The 20478-nt window shown below is 31.2% G+C and overlaps 1 protein-coding gene across 34 annotated transcripts in view; it reads left to right on the top strand.

Annotated features, from left to right (window-relative positions):
- The window catches only part of LOC139499880 (activated Cdc42 kinase-like), a 111109-nt gene that overhangs the window by 44198 nt on the left and 46433 nt on the right, over positions 1-20478 (top strand). For 22 of the 34 annotated variants that reach the window (XM_071288480.1, XM_071288477.1, XM_071288469.1 and 19 more), the window contains one exon: positions 17660-17701. The gene's annotated coding sequence lies outside the window, so the exon portion shown is untranslated. Of the gene's footprint in view, positions 1-17659; positions 17702-19240; positions 19618-20478 lie in introns of those variants that run through there. The other 12 variants (XM_071288476.1, XM_071288473.1, XM_071288465.1 and 9 more) reach the window with 5 other exon arrangements.

Raw genomic sequence — 20478 nt, 5'->3', positions numbered from 1 at the left:
CAAACAACGTTAGTTAAGACACGATTGATAAAATCTAATGTACGGTTTATATTTCTGTTTCGTATCAGATATTTTGAAGCACCAGTGTTACTACTCATTTTGAAAAACAGTGAGACGCTTACTTGCTATTTCGAAATTGACCAAAAAGCTATAAAATAACGTAGCGAAATGACCGTATTTATAGATTAGACTTTTGTTTTTCATTTTTAATTGTTTTACACTTGTCGTTTTAGGGACCGCTATAGCTTGCTGTTCGATGAGGGTCAAAGCTCCGTGTTGAGGTCGTACTTTTGACCTCTTATTAAATTATACCATGTGACTTGAATGATGGAGAGTTGTTTCATTGACACACATACCACATCTTCTTATTTATATTAACTGGGAGCAGTTTACAACATTTTCATTTAGATAAAAAAAAATATATATAAAAATTCAATAAATCAAATGGATTTGTACCATATTGTTACATTCAAAAGTCTTTAATTTTGATTGATAGTATACATTATACGTATTGCATTGCTTCAAAAATAATGTCCAGTGTCAAATATTACACATCGATGGCCACTTAGATTAGTTACTTTATAGAAATTCATTTCCTTGGATGAAAGTACACGCTAGTATTTTGTCCTTTAAAGTTAGTCTGTCTGTTTAATATTTCAGTTTAAGGAGAATTCTTCGTCATTTGCAAATAGACAACAAAAAAAAAGTAAAAAAAAATTTGCTTACGATTGCATTCAGGCAGAGAGAAATATGTTTTATTTTATTTCAGATGATTTAGAACAGATATAAAAATATTCTTAATCTTTTACAATCTACAAATATAATTTGATAATGTTTTTTATACACACGGTATATAAAATGCTTGTAGTATTCCGTTACTGGTTGTACGCTCATATTTAAATACCTTTCTCATCTGTTTAATAAGAAAGTGAAAAAACAGTTATTGGAATTCACCTGAAAAAGAGTAAACGAATAGCGGCTATCTAAATTATTTTTCAAATATCGAATAAACACATAAATCGGCCACGCTTGCAATTTGTTTTTTACTGACAGGTGTCTGCTGGTATTCGATTGGACATCAGTATCAATGTAGGCGTAACAACCTATCATATTTATCCAATCAGCTGTCTTGTATAAGGTAAAATTTATTTGATGACATACGGTCCACATAGTTTAGTTTTTTTTAAGTTGATTGCAATAAAAATTATTCATACACTCTAAAACAAACAATATCCTGCCCAAAAATGACTTACCACTATATTATACTTTTAAAAATAACTATATTAAATTACAAATTAAGACAGCGTAAAAATAAAATAATAACATTAATACAATTACAGTACTATTTAACGGTAGAGCTCAGATTTAACGGGGACTATTATGCTATTAGAATGATAGTCCCAGCAAGTTAACAAATTGATCATCAAAAGGACGGTTGTGTTTATTTACTTGTGCACTCTATTGTGGGACCTCGTGTCATCATGAATGATACATTTTATTGTGTATTTAAATTGATTAAGGAATAACGCAAGATTGCAGAGAAGCCAATTAGAATAACGCATTATAATGAAACATATATCTAATGTTATTATAACATTGTACATGTCCTCCTAATGATACATCTAATAGTTGCCACTGGACATTGAAACAGCTAACTATAAATTCATCCGTCATATTCTTAGTTTTGTTATAATGTGAAAATCCAACAACATGATGATATAATAATTATTGCAGATTTCACTAGGGAAATACGTGGGAAATAATTGTAAACAAAACTTTACCACTCAATAACATCCCTACGGCACAAATTAAAGTTTAGCCTTTTCACATTGATATACGTTATTTTCATAAATCTATTCTAAATAATTTTAAACAATTTTAAATCAAACGGTATTTTTTCTTATTTGCCATAAAAAAAAAAACAATTATTTGCATTACATAACAGATCGATTGTTTTTCAATGGTCGGTGCCTGTCAGCATTTATAAAACCGTGTTTGCCAGAAAGAAAGCTACATAGAACAGGAAAACAACAATGTATTAGAAATACTTCAAGGTGTAATGCAAAAAAAAGTTAATTCCTGAATACTGATTTTTACCCATCAAGCATTTGGGGTTAATAACAAATCTATGGTAGTCTCTTCTTCTTTACTCGCAAAGTATTCGACTAAATCATGTTTTATTAATGAAAATTGCTCATTGCTGGCGAATGTTAAACATTGATCTCTAAGTTTTCAATTGTTTAGTTGTTAGGTTACTGTCTGATCTCGCAAACCTGATATTTTATGGTCATTATTGTTTGCATCCAATTGCACCAATGCATTAAAAAGATATAAACGCGACACCGTACGTTATTTTACATAAACTATTAGTATTTTCTTTCTTTAACGAAATACGAAACCACTTCTCGCAATTCGCTTTGGGGTTATTGCGCTTGTCTTTTGACAAAAAAATAGCCTTGTTTCAAAAACAAAACGTATAAGAGTAATATTTAAAACTGAACTAGAGTGAAGAGATAGGAAGTTGGAATTTCGAATTTTAATTGAATGTTCTAAATCTTAGTGTATTTCTGATATATGATTGTACAGACTCAAACATATCTTTGTTTTTCTGAAATAGATAGATAGATAGATACTTTATTCTCTAAAAACTAAATACAAGTTTTCAGAGAAACATACATTATAATTACAGATACAATAGTTGAAAGGAAAGGTCACCGTCACCAGCCAATGAAAGCAAAATGGATATAGTAGATCTTTCTAATTTTGAAAACAATATTTCTGTTGCTTCGTTGATAAAAGGGCACTTAACAAATAGTGAATACTATCCTCAACAGGATGACCACAGCTGCTTGCGGGATTGGGTTTAATATTGATAAGGTTTATATCTGCATTTGAATAAATGTACCATATTTCTCAACTGCACTGGTATTAAACTGGTAACCGTAACTGGAATTACGACTATCCCAATATGGCGACGGCAGATATATGTAAAATTTTTACAGCCCTTTTTTCTCAAATGTAGCATGTTTTTGTCAAAAGTTACTCAGCTGCAAGGTTTTTCTATACCATTACATCATATTTGAATCGCACTGGAATTGTCTAAGCGCTTTGAACATTGCCGTTGACAAATTTTGCCAACATCTGTTACAGAAGAAGGTTGTCAAAGTTGAGAAAAACGCTTGGTACTTTTATATACTTTGTGGAAAGATAGAAAAACACTATAATTTTCGTCAGAACTCAAAGACTCGTCACCATAGAACAATACATAAATTGTAACATTGACAACAAAACATTGATTTCATTTATCATTGTAAGCCTTTGTGAATAAAAATTGTTATAATATAATAGATGAATAATGATTGTTTGATATGTCCCATTGTCTACTGAATATTTTTAAGATCAATTATAATTTAAAATTTGTATACCAAACTTTTAAAATTTTACTCGGCGTTTATAAATAGCATTGAAAGTACAACATCTTATAAACGATAATCATTGATAAATGTAAATGAGCCACTCTTTCTCATGTTGAGATGGAATATGTTCGTTATTTGATTTAACGAGTTTAACAATCAAAACCCCTGAAATATCGTCTCATGACAAGAACGAAAAATGGCGAAACAGAACTTCCAACAGCGGACAAGGATTTCTTATTATACAATATTCTTCCAATGGATGTTTTAAATGCAATGTAGAACGTATCAATTAAGACATTTCGTATCCATTTTGAAATATGAAGTTACATGCATGAAGAAGTTTGTCTGACGTATAAAAATTGAAATAAAGCATGACGGGAGTTAAGAGAAAAAAGGCAGTATGGCCATCTTGCGAAATAGAAAAGTCATGATGACTTAATGAAAAACAAGTCAGGATAAATTAATAACTAAGAAATGCAGGACAGAATAAAGTGTAAAATTAAAAAAAAGCAGGACTACATTTACATTGAGATATCATTGAAGAGGGGCGTACATCCTCTACGCCCCCTCTGAATCTGCCACTGGATATCTAGTTTCACTGAAAAAGAATGAATTTGCGCAACAACTTAATTACGCCAATTCTTATTTTACATGCTTTATTGTAAAAACTGCAGCATTCATTTGCGCCAATAAAACAACCATTTAATTGCGCAAATATTATAGACTTGTTTTCAGATGTTTGTTCTTAGTGCATTGATGAGGTCCTTTCCGGTATTGACAGGTACAAGCAAAGGGTCTCCTTAGTGCACTTAGAACAAAATAATGCACTTAGGACCTGATGGGGTGATAGAACTGACACAAAAACATGACATAAAATGGAGACTTTCTTAAAGTACTTAATTTCAAATTTTATAATCATATCTTTAGTAATTATATTTAGGTATTTAACAGTTGAAGTCAGTATTCTAATGTAACATGTACGTGCAAATAAGTAAATCGTTTCGAGGTAAATATGACACAACTAATAAAATGGAAAATGGAAATGGGGAATGTGTAAAGTTCCATTTATTGGCGCAATTCATATTATAAAAAAGAAAGAAGAGATGGGCGCGATTCAAACCTTTACAATTTGACAAATTACAACTGACCGTTTTGACAAACCAGTAAATTCTTCGTCCGGGGATATGCAGCTGACATTAATCTTCCTTCAGTAACTTTACAATACCCAGCCGTGTCATTTCCGTATATTGTACATGTAGATAGCACGTGTGATACATGTATATACACCAGAAATACCCATTCAAGTGATTTTTATTTTTAGAAGAACTCCATATCGGGTAACATTAAATATACATACACATAAAATTACAATTGAAAAAAAAAAATGTTAATAATAAGTTCAAATGTTGTTTTTATTAAATGCACCTACAACATGTAAGTACGTATTTGTAAACTTATGTTGTTACTTTATTTCATATAAATTTTATTTTTCTCGTTGTGTTGCTTGTCCATTAATTGACGTTTACGCTATATTTTTTGTTCGGTATTTGTGAAAACCTTCTCATCTATCAATTTCACAAGAAATATAAAATAGTCGTAAGTCATGAACACTGAAGTTTAACTTGTTATCAATTTTTCGTATACGCTAAAAGATAGAATTAAATGAAACACTTTAAAGCTGTTTAAATCATGCAGTGAATTTTCAAAAATATAGTTTTGAAAAACCGGTTATTTTTGTTTAATACTTTTTCTGTCCCTTTTCTTGAAAATTAGGACTCGTGTCACTGGTAAATATAGAACTAGTCAACTATGAATAATCACAAACAACAAATTTTTGAATCTTTTATCATTTGTTCTGTTAAATCAAAGACATGACTAGAACATGTATTCTATTATCCGGGATAAATTATTCACAATAATAAAGACATAAGGGATGATTTAGAAATGGCATGTTGTGTATACACCTATCTATTGGTGAACACTTATATGTTGCCCACTAGCCGTCCTTGTGGTCACGTTTCTCCAACATTTGGTAATTAGACTAAAACAGCACTAGGGATTATGGGGTCCTCTTAAGGACTGGATCTTGATATCTACCTGTAATTCACCTGTTCTTGACCAAAATATTGTTAAAAAGGTATATATTTTTTAAAGAAATAAATATTTTTTAATAGTCTCCCAAAATTGTAAAAGTCCATATAGTCTAACACAGTGATGTAATTTTTTATTTTATATGTGCATGGTATGATAGACAATGAGACAACTCTCTACAAGAGACCAAATGAAATAGAAGTTAACAATTATACATAAAAAAGAAGATGTGGTATGATTGCCAATGAGACAACTATTCGCAAGAGACCAAATGACACAGACATTAACAAATATAGATCACCGTACGGCCTTTAACAATGAGCAAAGTCATACCGCATAGTCAGCTTTAAAAGGACCCGAGAAAACAAATGTTTAACAATTCAAACGAGAAATATAACGGCCTATTTTATGTACAGTATAATGAACGAAAAACGAATATATTACACAGCAACGACAACCACCGAATTACAGGCTCCAACACTCCCCCTTATCTTGAGACATTGGTGCAACAGAACAATAAAAGAACTGTACAAAAACATACATAAACAATCAACAAATAATCTAAGACTAAATTATCAATCACTACACATCCAGTATCCGTTACCGTACGGCCGGAAGCAATTTTTTGTTTTTTTTCATAATTTTGTTCTCTATTTTTCACAATAATGTATTATAGATTACAATGTTGCGATCTTGAATAAAAATTAACATTTAATATTTTGAGAGCTATTAAGAATTTATATATCTTGAGTCATTAATCTTATATAAAAGTACAAAACGCAGCTTATTATTACCTATACAGTTTAATTCAAAATTCTTAGTCAACTTGTCCAAAGCTTAAGTAACAAATCGAAAATACTAGTAGTGCACAATATTCACCAAGCCAGTTCCCACAGTTCAACACTATATAGATCATGACGCGACGTGATGTACCCAATTTGTATCAGCTCCGTTTTCGAGGAAAAAGTGAACAGATATACGACTGACTATTTCATCTGCCAAGACAGCATACCACGAAAACTGGCTTCGGCTCTAGTGATATACAGACAGAACGACTAGGTAAATATATGGTTCTTCGCACTAGAAGACAATCGCTTTTGGTGACTTTTTACATAAATAAAACTTTGCTGTTTTGCATCGGTTTAGATTTTAACATCTACATGTAACAGAAATACAAAAATATATCATGTAATGGAATAAATTACTAAAATGAGGTACAGTCAGTGAACATGTTACTTTCAATAAAAAAATATCTTTTAAAAAAAATAATTTCGAGATTATTTCTTCATAATTTTTTATGAAATTTTCAGTTTGATTAGAATTTCCCTTGTTTATTTAAGGATTTTTTTGTTGAATAACCTTTTTAATTTTGTAAATCAAATACGGCGGATGAAAATAATTACGTAACCGTTTCTGGTTATACTCGACCAAAAATATATGGTTTGTTAATGTTTTCAAGGATTTGTATAGTACTATACAAATCCTTGATGTTTTGATATAAATATTTTTTAACAATATCCCCCTTTTTACAATATTTGAGTTAAGACCTGATATAGGTGAATTACAGGTAATTATCACGATGCCAGTCCTTATGAGGACCTCCTAATCCCTTATGTTGTTTTAGTCTAATTATCAAATGTTGGAAAAACGTGACTATGTGATTTTTGTTGTTTGGTTGCGAGTGTCTCGTTGTCGTTCAACCCACTATGATCTCCTACAGTTTCAATATATATTTTTCTTAAGACTTTGCTCAGAGGAAAGTAATAGAATAGGTTTGGATATACATTTTAAATCCCCAACATTTTATTTTAAACTATTAATTTTGAAGACGTGTGTTATCTAAACGAAGTCTAAATGGTCACCAAAATCACCTGTTTATTGTCTGTTTGGGTTTATTATTTTAAGCATAAAGTTTATAAATCCATCTCTGAACACACATTATACATGTATAGCATTAAGTCAAAGTAAACCTTAAACTTATGAATGGCGGAAAAGAAATATCTGAAAAAGATAGATGGATGTTGGATGTGTACGGATTGATAGTTTAGTCTTAGTTACATGATTTTTTTATTAGTTGTTAGTGACTTTGAACTAGCTGTCAGATAACTGCGAATGCTCTCAGATTTGTTCATTGTGTCTTTTTGTGTCGGGATGTATAAGTACCGGGCCGCGTCCACTTGTATTTTTGTCCATCTGATGAGTTAAGCCTTTTTCATCTGATTTTTATAGTTCGTTCTTATGTTGTACTGTTATACCACTGTCCTAGGTTAGGTGGAGGGTGGGGATCCCGCTAACATGTTTAACCCCGCCACATAATTTATGTATGTGCCTGTCCCAAGTCAGGAGCCTGTAATTCAGTGGTTGTCATTTGTTTATGTGTTACATATTTGTTTTTCGTTCATTTTTTTTACATAAATAAGGCCGTTAGTTTTCTCGTTTGAATTGTTTTACATTGTCTTATCGGGGCCTCTTATAGCTCACTATGCGGTATGGGCTTTGCTCATTGTTGAAGGCCGTACGGTGACCTATAGTTGTTAATGTCTGTGTCATTTTGGTCTTTTGTGGATAGTTGTTTCATTGGCAATCATACCACATCTTCTTTTTTATACTATCAGTACACTATTCTATCAAAATGTGTTTGGTGTCCATTTTACAATATATTGTTTAAGAATTTAGTGTTTTCTTATTCATTCTGACATCTGTGTCCATGGCTGTTAACAAGAAATTGCGAAGACGTTATGCTTATCTGTTCACCTTTAAAAATGATTTTTCAACAGAATATTATATCTATAAAATTGTTTAATTTTTTGTTTTTCTTTGCGAAAACAAAATGGCACTCAAGCTAAATGTCATCGCCATCGGCATGTATAATAGAAGACGATAAACACTTTAGAATATACACCACCTGCTGGATCTTTTTACATGAGCACATATCTCGTTACGTAACAAGTATGAATGTGAAATTCTCGATATGGTACATGTATACACAGTATCTCTGGACTGGGGTATTTAAGATATTTTGATCTGATAATGAAACATGTAAATATATTTGTGCTTTATGTAAAAAAAAAAATGCATTTAACCATTTTATTTTTAAAACTTCTTTAAAATAAGTTGACTTTGAGCATATATTAGGTGAATATTAGATTAAATTTGGGAAGTCGTGTATATCCCATTTGTCAAGTGAGAAATAAAAAAAATATCAGCTGGGTTTAAGAGTTGCAAATATTAACAAATTAAATTTATTTTTTATTTGTGTTCCTCAATAGTGTTTGCTGAATATATGTTTTCTCGAATGCCGAAAAGTGAAGAGTTTTTAATACGTGTAAATCCCGAATTCACACAAACGACGTTTATAAATGGTCTGTTCAAGAGTTAAGTTACACTTTTCAAAATATTTCAGACACGTAAATAATATAGGTTATTAGTGCTAGCTTCACAAAGAAAATATCCACTGACATGCATAATATCTAATGTCATGGGCCACGCATGGACTGGACTGTCTTTTTTTTATAGGGATGCCCATGTGGCACATCAAAGATAATAAGATTGATTTAACCATTGTACTTTAGAATTGCAACAAATCTTAAATTCTGAAAATCACTTGAATACATTAACCTGTTATCTTGTCGACTTTACAGCTTATTTCCTAATGCTTGTAGAGTAAAATTTTGATAGGCTTGCTTGCTCTGTTGGTATAAACATGAATTCAAGCTTTGTAAATAACATTGACATCTTCAAGCAATGTAGAGGCACATTTTAATCTGTACATATTATATTTAAATTTGATTGGATATTATCCCAATTACAATTGTAAAATATACAAACTAAGCTTTACATGCATTGGGAAATTAGCTGTAAAACTAACATACAGATAGCCGTTATATCCTGAGAAGAGATCACGATGAAATTTGAAAGTTAAACAAATCTTATAGTTTTCACGGGAACGAATATTTTGTTTAAACGTTGTAGTGATCAGCTCATCAATGACGTAATTTAAAAAATAAGACGACAAGGTCGAAAATAGTCATAGACGTCTTATAGCAAATAAACTCGTCAAAGATACCAGGACTAAATTTTGTATATACGCCAGACGCGCGTTTCGTCTACAAAAGACTCATCAATGACGCTCAAATCCAAAAAAGTTAAAAAGGCCAAATAAAGTACGAAGTTGAAGAGCATTGAGGACCAAAATTCCTAAAGGTTTTGCCAAATACAGCTAAGGTAATCTATGCCTGAGGTAGAAAAGCAATTATAGGCAACAATACGGCCTTCGATAACGAGAAAAACATTGCCATATAGTCGACCGATCATTAAAAGGCCCCGACATAAAAATGTGATTTTTATTAAACAGAGTGAATTCATATAAGCTTACAGAAAAACCAAAAAGTCAGTTATAAATAAAAATACGGATAAACAATTCTTTTTTTTTTCCAGCTATCTTATGATCAAAAACAAGCTTCTGTCCTAGTTTAGTAGAAATCCAGGATAGTTTAAGAAAGTTATTATAGTCTCAAACACTTTAACCACAAAGTGAATATTTGTGGTTTGTGGATCGCTATGTCTCGCTTTTGCAACAAAAGTAGCAGGCTCAACAAAAATGTAATAAACTGTGATACTTTGCGAAACATGTGTATCTTCTATGTCAGTATGTGTTGGTAAACAAACTCTATACATTTTTTACTATTTTAAAATATCTTTATAAAATATTACTAGAAAACTTAAAAAAGTGATCTCACGGAACAAGCAAACGAAATTAAAAGAAACAAAAATAAGTAGAAAATACACTTTTACATGGAAGTAAAAACTATAGCAGACAGAAAAGCAAAATAGATACGGCAGTAATAACTATACCATAAAAAATAAGAACAACATAAAATAACATAATATATACATTTTTAATAAGTATACTAGTCTAATCAAAACGGGTCATGGTTGAACGAAAATGAATTTCTATAGATTACAATCAACTGAGTGTGGCGCGTGTCGATAGAACATTAAATAACTTTCTTATTACTCAAGATATGATTATAAAACTTGAAATTATTTATTTCTAAAACGTTAACTTAGTTATGCAATGTCCTTTGTGTCAATTTTATCATTCCATCAGGTCCGTAGTGCAATTTTTTGTTCTTTGCACTAAAGGGGTCTTTTGCGGTATTTCTACGGACCCCCAAAAAAAGATTTAAAGGACAAAACGTTATTATATGGATTGGTTTTTTTTTCGGAAAATGTTTCTTTTGGCAAATATTTGAAAAAAAAATCTCAACTTTTACATATTCAATACATTTTAGGTAAACACCTAGAGTTACAAATATACGACCATACATTTTTGATAGAAAAAAATGCATTTTCAATATCGTTTATCTTTTTAATAACTATACTAAATTTGCGGTTTTGTGACATGAGCATGTAGTTTAAACAATGTCGTCAATAGTGTTAGAAAGAAGATATCAAAAATGATTTAGAACCTTGTACTACACATACGGAGGTACATGTATGATACCATGACAGGTGCACGTATGATATAACTGTGAAATAGCCATTGTAATTGCCACGTAATTTTATGGATCGTTGATTTTAATACCTTTGGATTATTGGCACGTGCCATCGAACTTAATCTTTATAGACCGAATATTACGCATACATACGTTACTTTTACAGTTTAGAAGGAGAAGACGAAGAAGAATTATTTATAATAGTGCAATCTGAAAAAACAAATAAATACATATTTTATATCAAATAAGTTTTTTATTCAAATGAAAGAAAGGATAAGCGCATTTACAAAAAGATGTACTAAGACATATACTCGATGCTGAACTTAAAATTAGGTTATATTGTTTTAATCTATGAGGATCTGGGGTCCTTCATTTCTGTATTCTTTAATGTTTAGTAGGCAGGGTTTTATCTTTATACTTTTTGTCTATTATTATCAATTCGTTATATTCAAGCACCTTATTATTCTCCATTCTTTATATTTTTTTCCATTTTCTCTATTATTCATATTTATAGCCGATCATTCTCTTTTCTGTAAAACCTATCGACATCCTTCTCTTTCCGATGGTATGTTATTTATAGTTTTAACACTCTCACTTCACAGCCTTAGAGCAGTTTCAGAAGCTTAGTTCAAACGGAGACATGGTTCCCTGATGCGGCCTGATGAGGATAACGAAATTAACGATATAAATTATCTGACATATAAAATACTTGTATTTTGCGTTGATCGTTCCAGATGAAGTATAATCCAGAAACATGATTTGGACGTATGAAATTTATAAGATGTTGTTGTCACTCTTTTGTTAGTGTTACGTCCAAAATTTGCAATTACTTTTTTCAAAGAATAAGTAGATAAATACATAAATTAACACCAGAAAATAAAAAAATAAAAAATAAAATCAGAAACAGTTATTGGCGAATAATTTATTTCTACAACAAAACAAGCTAACAAAACTGTATAATATATAATTTATTCTCTTACACCTTAAACAAAGACCAACAGAAATAAAAAGCCAACGAATGATTTTATGTTTAATAATTCAAAATAATATACATTTTTTATTCTAGCATTTATAATACAATGTATCATCCACATAAAGGGGCGTAACTCCTAATATCATTCTAACACACTAAACGGATCTTAACCCGATCTGAAAGTTTTGAAAGATACTTTTTATGATTGGTCTTAATTTGTCCAAAACAGTCTTAACAGACTTGATTGAACGCTAGAGCCTTCCATCTTGATTAACTTGACATGACTGAACAGACTTGACATAACATATCTGAACAGTGTCTTAAAATCTGAAAAGTCTCAACGTATTTCTCTAGCGGTAAATTGAGTCAATCAAGACTTGATCAGACCAAAATGACCGTTTCAGACTTTAATCTGGCTACTAGTGAGTCCTTCATAGTAGTTTACCTTTCTGAACTAACATTTGTCCTGTAGTCCTTCATAGTAGTTTACCTTTCTGAACTAACATTTGTCCTGTAGTCCTTCATGGTAGTTAACCTTTCTGAACTAACATTTGTCCTGTAGTCCTTCATGGTAGTTTACCTTTCTGAACTAACATTTGTCCTGTAGTCCTTCATGGTAGTTAACCTTTCTGGACTAACATTTGTCCTGTAGTCCTTCATAGTAGTTTACCTTTCTGAACTAACATTTGTCCTGTAGTCCTTCATAGTAGTTTACCTTTCTGAACTAACATTTGTCCTGTAGTCCTTCATAGTAGTTTACCTTTCTTAACTAACATTTGTCCTGTAGTCCTTCATGGTAGTTAACCAAGGTAGTTTACCAACTTTTGTCCTGTTGTCCATTGATTCATTTTACCTGTAGTTTGCCTAACTGGACTTACTTTTGTTCTATAGTCCTTTGTGGTATATTTCCTTGTTTCTATATAATGAATACTTATTAAAATAACAACTTTATTTTATATGATTTGTACCTTAAAACATAGGTGGAAGATACCAATTAGCGGACATCTGAAACTCATAGATTCAAGAAAATATCTATGTCATCCAAGTCTAGAAAAAAACCCACTAGAATATCATTTACAGTTATAAAGTTTGATCTATGTCCGACACCTCTGCTGGTGATATTTTATTGACCTTATTTGACCAACAAGTAGCCTGCAGGGGGTAGTTCACTGGACAGTTATAAATAATTTATTACAATTATTTCATATGCATGTTGTTTATATATTAATATGTAAATGGGTTTATCTTTTTGGTCATGAAAGTCCATTAGTGTGAGAAAGTATGATATATCAAATTGTCTTATTATCTGTGAACTAACTGAAGGGGAACATTCCATGTTAGGATTTTATACAAAAACTTAGGAATATAATTTATTCTAGGCTGTAAGGGTAAGTTACTAAATTAGTTGAAAATGTATAATAATTGAATTAATGACAGTTTTCTGTTGAATTAAAAAGATTTCTTAGATGCTCAGGTCATTGCTATACATTGTGTATATTACTGTAATGGTGTCAAGGCTTAACCTGTTTTACATGAATTCCAAAAGAATTAACACCTAAGGGTCAAAACATTTTGGGGTTGCTATTTTTTTTTTTGGGGGGGGGGGGGAGGGGAGGGGTGTACTTAAGGTTAAAAAGTAAAGAAAGTTAATACATTTTCTTGATCTGGTCCCTCTTGAAAATCCTTGAGTCTTCCACTGGCTTTTTGTAAAGACCTGCCTTACTTTTCTGATGTTATGTTAAAGCATCATATTGTTTAGATCATGGGAATATTTTTATCATTATCTGTATATCTGATTGGTTTTACAAGCCATTGGATGTCACAAAGTATGAATGCTGCACCAAGATAAGAGAATGTTGTATACAAGCATAGATTTACATTAAAAACATCTGCCAATGCTTACTCATCACCAGAAAAAATCTTTAGGATATGAATTTTCAAAAAAAGAAAAAGAAAGGAATTTTAAATGTACAATAATAAAAATGTGATACTCCATTTAATGCTCATTGTGAAATATTTCAACACCTGGATCTTTATATTTTTATTAAATATCTAATCTTCATTAAATAATAGTATAAAAATATTTATATAAGTAAAAGCAATATATATACAAATGCAAATGAAAACATATTTACATAAAACCTTGAGATATAGTAATGGATGAGATCACAGTTATATTGTATGCCTTATTTCTGCTGAGAATGGCCAATGAAAACAAAACGCTTGTTTCCAATGAGGTCCTTACATTAATTATAATTAATAATCAAGAATCACAAATGGTCATGAGGCCAGAATATAGACTTGCTTCAATTCCCTTTTTATTATTTCTCTCTTACTAATTTATATGTTTACTGATAAGTGCCAGTCTACTGATTGCCCTTGGAGAAAGGTATAATTGAAATCTCCTAGTTATAGCAGTAAAATTAGTAAAGGGGCAAAACTGAAAAAAAAGGAAAAAACATAATTAGGAAGGGACATGTAGCAAGTCTAGCCAGAATACAAAACCTAGGTTCCATATTTCTTTCATTGATTATAATTCCTTTTATCTGTTATCTTTTTTATGTTCATTATTATTTCAAAGGGACAGTTAGATTTTAGCCATTTAGATACATGTATTAAAGTAGCCTTAGGTCATAGATATAGGTGTAGATTTTTGATAAGATAATCAGAAGGTAAAATAGATTGACCAATTGACCATTAAATTTTCACAAAAACATCAATTAAGTTAACACCTGATTAAAATAATTGTGTCTGAGTGGTTTGTTTGTTGGTAAATAGGTGATAAAAGGTAATAAATGGTGTGTTAAAGATTAGGTATGGTTACATTGTGGTTACAGTATGGGGTCTTCAAATTGGGTTAGAATACATGTAGAAATTCATTTGTCTATAAAACATTATTTTATTTTAATGAATGAATTAAAAGGGAAAGGGGAAGGGGAAAATGTATATGAAATAACTCAAAACAAGTTTCTTAGAAATGAATGCTTGTTATGTCACTATACTGTATCTCTTATTTCATTGTATCTTCTCCTCACACATGTAAGAGGAAGGGCATTATTGTGTCATCCCAGTATTCCAACAGTTAGCCATACACATTTTTTTCCCTGAGCCTTATAATGACTATATGTTACTGCTTTTGGTTCATTTGTATATGATAAGGTTTAGATCAAGTTCATGTATTGTAGGCTGCTGGCACCTGTAAAGCTTGAATTTCAAGTCCTCTAAAATTGACCCCATTATATCAGTCAAACTCTATACTGTTATACTGTTATGCTGTTTTAAAGACCAACTTTACAATCCACCAGTCTCTCCTTATATCTGTCATCAGTTTATCATCATACAGAGTAAAACTTCACTTATTTGTACTTAGTATTGGTTTTTATGTGACTGGGTCCCCAAAGCATTATACTCTTTCTATCAGTTTGCCATTTCCAACATCTGAAAATGTCAAAGTTTGTGATTAGGGCTATTCCAGAAAAAAAATGTATGCGGGGGGGGGGGGGGGGGGGGGGTTAGGTGGGTGGAAGGCTGTGTTTTTGTCAGCACCCGCCACCCAGACAATTGTAATTGAGAATTATAGTGCATTATAGTGTGAAAAGTTGCTCTGATACCCATCACCCATGTATTATTAATACAATGTGCCTTCTAACCCCTCCATACATTTTTTTTCTGGGATAGCCCTTAGGTCAGAGACCTGCTATGAAGGTTGAGTTCTTTAAGCATTAACATGTGATGTTAGTTATAAATTCCCTGTTCTTTACCCACTCTGGTTATATGTATATTGAATCTCAATTCATATGTCTCAAAGGTCAAGTTTCTTCAGAGATCAAAGTTGAATTTGAATACAGATTCAGAGTTTTCAAAAAGTGGTGGTCGAAGGTCATGTACACTAAAATTTTGCAAAGGATGCAATTTTGATTTTTTGCTTTAGAAAGTATAGAAATGATTTTCTTCTTGGACCACCAGGGGAAAAAGATTTCAAGAACTCTGAGGTTTGACTGTAGTTTGATATCGGTTAATTGATGTGATACTTAAATGTTTAAGTAATAACATTTGAACATGTTATAGATCATTCTTACAACTCTACACTTTGTTTACAGATGAGCTGCTAAGGAAACATACCTCATGATCTATTACATAAAAAGACTTAATTCAAAGTGTTTGCCAAAAAGTATTACGAACTAATGATAGCTTTTTGATGTGGTAACTTGTTCATTGCATCTCAAGTTTACACCTTACAATTCTGAAGAAATAAAATGTTTATAGGATTTAAATTGTGGTAACATTGCCATGACAACCTGATGAAAATAGAAGCAAAAAATTTTAATGGTTCAATTTTATTTTTATAGAGTATTTTAAGATGGTTTTAGTACAATAGTCCTTGTTTGTTATTTGTTGTGTTCAGGTATTCTTTACCGCGATTATATAATTTTCTGGTATGATTTGTGTTTACTTTAAGGTGTTATATGCTTCATATCTGCTTCACTTATCTTGTTATTTACAGAGAGAGATACAGAAGAAAGGTTGGGTGCTCACCAACCTATACATGCAGTGAAATCATGTTAATGATCGACATGAGAAAAAACATTTTTTTAACCAGAGCTTTTTCTGTCTATTTCTGCTTTTTCTTGTTGTTAAGGCTAACTGTTGGCTCAATCATCATGCTTGGATGTCCTCATTATAAAAAAAACAAACCTCATGTGCATTTATTTTAGTTACACAGGTAGAAAACCATGGTTGTCAAATTGACTATGGTCTACCCCTTGTGATTTGAGCTCGGTCGACCATATTCAGATGTATGACAATGGTCAACCATGCTCACAAAAGAGGAAAACCATAGTTAACCATGGTTTAAACCACGGTCAACCATGGTTTGACCATGGTTATCAATGGTCAATGATTGTAACCATAGTCAACCATGGTTGCATTTTGACAGGGCATTCTTTCAGCACTGTATGTAGAAAAAAAACTGAGTACTGTTGATTCTTTATTTTCTTGTGCACTACTATTTTTTTGGATTGAGGAAAACTTGTATTTCCATGGATAGTTAGTATGCTTAAAAAAAAGAGGCAAAAGATACCTCAAGGACTTTCACACTCATAATTTGAAAAAGACTGACAATGCCGTGACAAAAAGAAAGGGTCAACAGCATACAAAACACAAAATTGAAAACTAAAAACTGAGTAACATGAACATAAAAAAAGCAAGGTACTCTGGAAAGGTAAAGCAGATCCGACTCCACATATGGCTTAGTCTGTATACATGGTATATTTTTAGATATTTTTAAATAAATTTGTCTACAAACTAAATACATGTAAATGTATATCCAATAAATAATGATGATACATAGTATTACCACAGTTATGCATAAGTTTTGTTAGAATTTTGAAAACACTTAATGGTTACATGATTTTGCATTTTATTTCATGCCCAATGTTTCTATGTTCATGATGATCACATACTTGAGTAGGAAACCAAAGTAAAGAACTGATGTTAGCGCTAGGTATGGTTTGTCTCTTTACTCAGATAAAAAGATCTAACAAATTCTCAAAGATTTACCCCATCACACCTGTGATAGGTATGCCTTTGATATACTAACGAGATAAGTCAATAACTTAAACAATAGGATCACTCAGATCAATAGATATAAATCATATTAAATTAATATTTTGATATTTTAGATTGGATATGTAAGAATTGGTCTACCTAAGAAGCGATTTGAGGTGAGTCTCTATTAATTTATATAAGTTTGTCATGCTATTTATACTAATAAATTTTATGCGGCCGATTGTATAATAATTAATTTATTCATTGTTTACATGTACATGCATTTAAATCCATCATTGAACTAATTGTTTTACATAAGAATTTTGGATTCATTTGTCACTCAATGATTTAAATGAGGTTCGGAAGAATTTGTCCTTCAGCATTCTTTAAAGTGTGTCATCTTATCGCTTCTTATGTTAGAATTAAGTAGTTGCTTTAGAAAAACAAATCTTTGTTCACTTTATTTTAGTCTAGCTGTCTTTTTCCATTATTCAGAATAAAGTGAAGTTAAGTCCCTGAATCAGGAGTGGGTTTCAGGGGAAATCCTGCATACATCATTTAGGCGCCAATCATTTTATTTTCAAGGTAGAGGCTAGTGGATTTTTTTAGCATAGAAGTGGTATGAGAAATCATATTGTTTTTATACGTATGAATAAAAAAGTGATTGAACAGTGGGCAAAATGAAATAAAATTCACCAAAATTTGAGATTGACATCCCAAAATGCACCTCACTTAAAAATAATTTGTGCCCATGTTATGAAGTTCTCTAATTAGTGTTTTTTCCCCTGAAAATGTTTAAGAAATTTGAAATAAAAAAAATGCTGTTTTTGGTTGCAGATCTAAAGCAGAAGTCAATGTAGGCTTTATGTCCTTTAACTTTCTTTGAATTAGGAGGAATAGATGAAAATTCAGAGAAAAAAATGATTTAACCAATATAAGTTCATGGTTTGTAAACTTGATTTTGTGTACTAGGTTCATTGAGTGGAGAGCCCAGACGGGATTAATTAAACTATTGATGAGTATAGGGAAATCATTGAAGAACCAGACACTGTGGTATTTAAATTTGTCTGTGTCATTAAATTATATTTAGTTCTTCTTTTATAGAAAATTGGAGAGTATCACACATGGTAAAATACAAATTTTTTCCTTCATATATTTTTTATTGGAAAAACAGGGTGTTTTATCTATCAACAATATAAAAAATGTGGACAATTTTAACGAGAAAAAGCAACAATAAGTCCCCTGGGGGCAGAGAATGATCGATCATCTTATTGTGTTACCTGAGATAATTAATTGTTTACAGATTTGTGGTGTAAAGTTTACAGGTGTAACTTAAGGTGTCCTCAATGTCAATCTAGGGTCATTACAAATAGAGTACTATTACTTAGGGTAGTAGTATATCATCATAATAAGACCAAATGATCACAACCCATTGGAAATTGATAACTTTTTGATGTTCGGTTCAAAGAGGAGAACTGAAATGTGACAGTCTTGATGACCAAGTATAAGATGATCACTAAAAGTCATTGGAGGCTAAAATTAGTTACAAGATTTAATCTTAAGTTAAAATCTTGCGCTGGAGAAGACATTGTTCTCTTTCATTTTATAGATTAATCAGTCAATTTACTATTATTTTATTCCGATTATATGCAAATGAGTTTGATCAAGATTTTATTTCATGCATTCTAATTTTTAATAAAAAGGATATCGAACAGTTTTAAATTACAGGACTAAAGTAAATTTTGAAACGCTCCCCAAGCTTCTGTCTGAGATGTTTTGTCTGGATCATGTGAATGTTTGACTACTTATCAATGTAAAAATATATGTAAATAGATGTACCAAGAAATAGCACAGTGATTATACCTGGATGTCTTACCTGGTAAATTGGATATATTCACTTTGATCTTTATTTTTGTTGATTGTTTTATGTGTAGTTTGTTTACATTTTCTGTCCCATATAAAAGGAATGTGTTGGTAATCTATTGGGAATAATAGAATTAGTTAATTATGTGGAATAATGTATAATGAATTGTGTAAATAGTGAGTGTTGACAAGTCTTGGATTTAATTTGTTTGGGATTTACACTTTAAAGGTAAAAACATTACTTTTATCTTTTAAGTATACTTAACAGGTCTTTTCAATGTTGACCGACCCAGGTCTTTTCAATGTTGACCACCAATGTTGATATCGTTTAAAATAAAATTAATGCCTTTTTGTGGGTTGGGTTATTTCTATATTATGCATGATCTCTCGTATGATTTTAAACAGGCTTCAAAAGAACCTTACCAGAACAATTGCTCTTTTCAACCACTGCAAAGTTCTTTAACTCAGTGCATGCTTTTGAGTAATAGTTTTCTGTAAATACTGTCTCATTTGTCATATTAATGCAAAAGTTCAGTCTTTTAGTCTCACATCCAATGAAGTAATTGTTCTCAGAGCATGCATGAAATACTTGTCACTGGAGGTAAAGCAATACAACAATCAATTAAATGATTTTTTGTCATGTTACTATTATATAGGTCAGTACTAGTCATTGAAGCTAATATATCAGTTTATAATGTGCCATACATGTACATGTAAATATGATGCAGTTACAAATTTCTGTTTTAAGTTAAACTATACTTTGGAGCCAGTAGAAGCCTATATAATTTATTGCTAAAGTGGTATTATTCTTTTGGTTTTGATCCATTTTATATTATTAGTCCCCTTCCCCCAAAATAGAAATAACTTGAGCAAATAGCAAGCCAACAACCAGATAATTTGTATGCACACAATTAATAATTACAAACAAACAAATTAAATTAAACCTACAAGTAAACAAAAAAAATATGGAAGAAGTAAGCATAAACAATAAAGACAACTGGGACAAGGTGCAAAGGTCAAGAAAGGACAGGTGTAGCACTATCAAAGCAGTCTGCAGGGTTGGCCACTAGTCCAATGCCCAAGACTAGTA

Source organism: Mytilus edulis, chromosome 13 (assembly GCF_963676685.1).
Source record: "Mytilus edulis chromosome 13, xbMytEdul2.2, whole genome shotgun sequence".
Lineage (NCBI taxonomy): Eukaryota > Metazoa > Mollusca > Bivalvia > Mytilida > Mytilidae > Mytilus > Mytilus edulis.
Note: the sequence above shows the minus strand (reverse complement) of the source record. Positions and strands in the feature narration are given on the sequence as shown.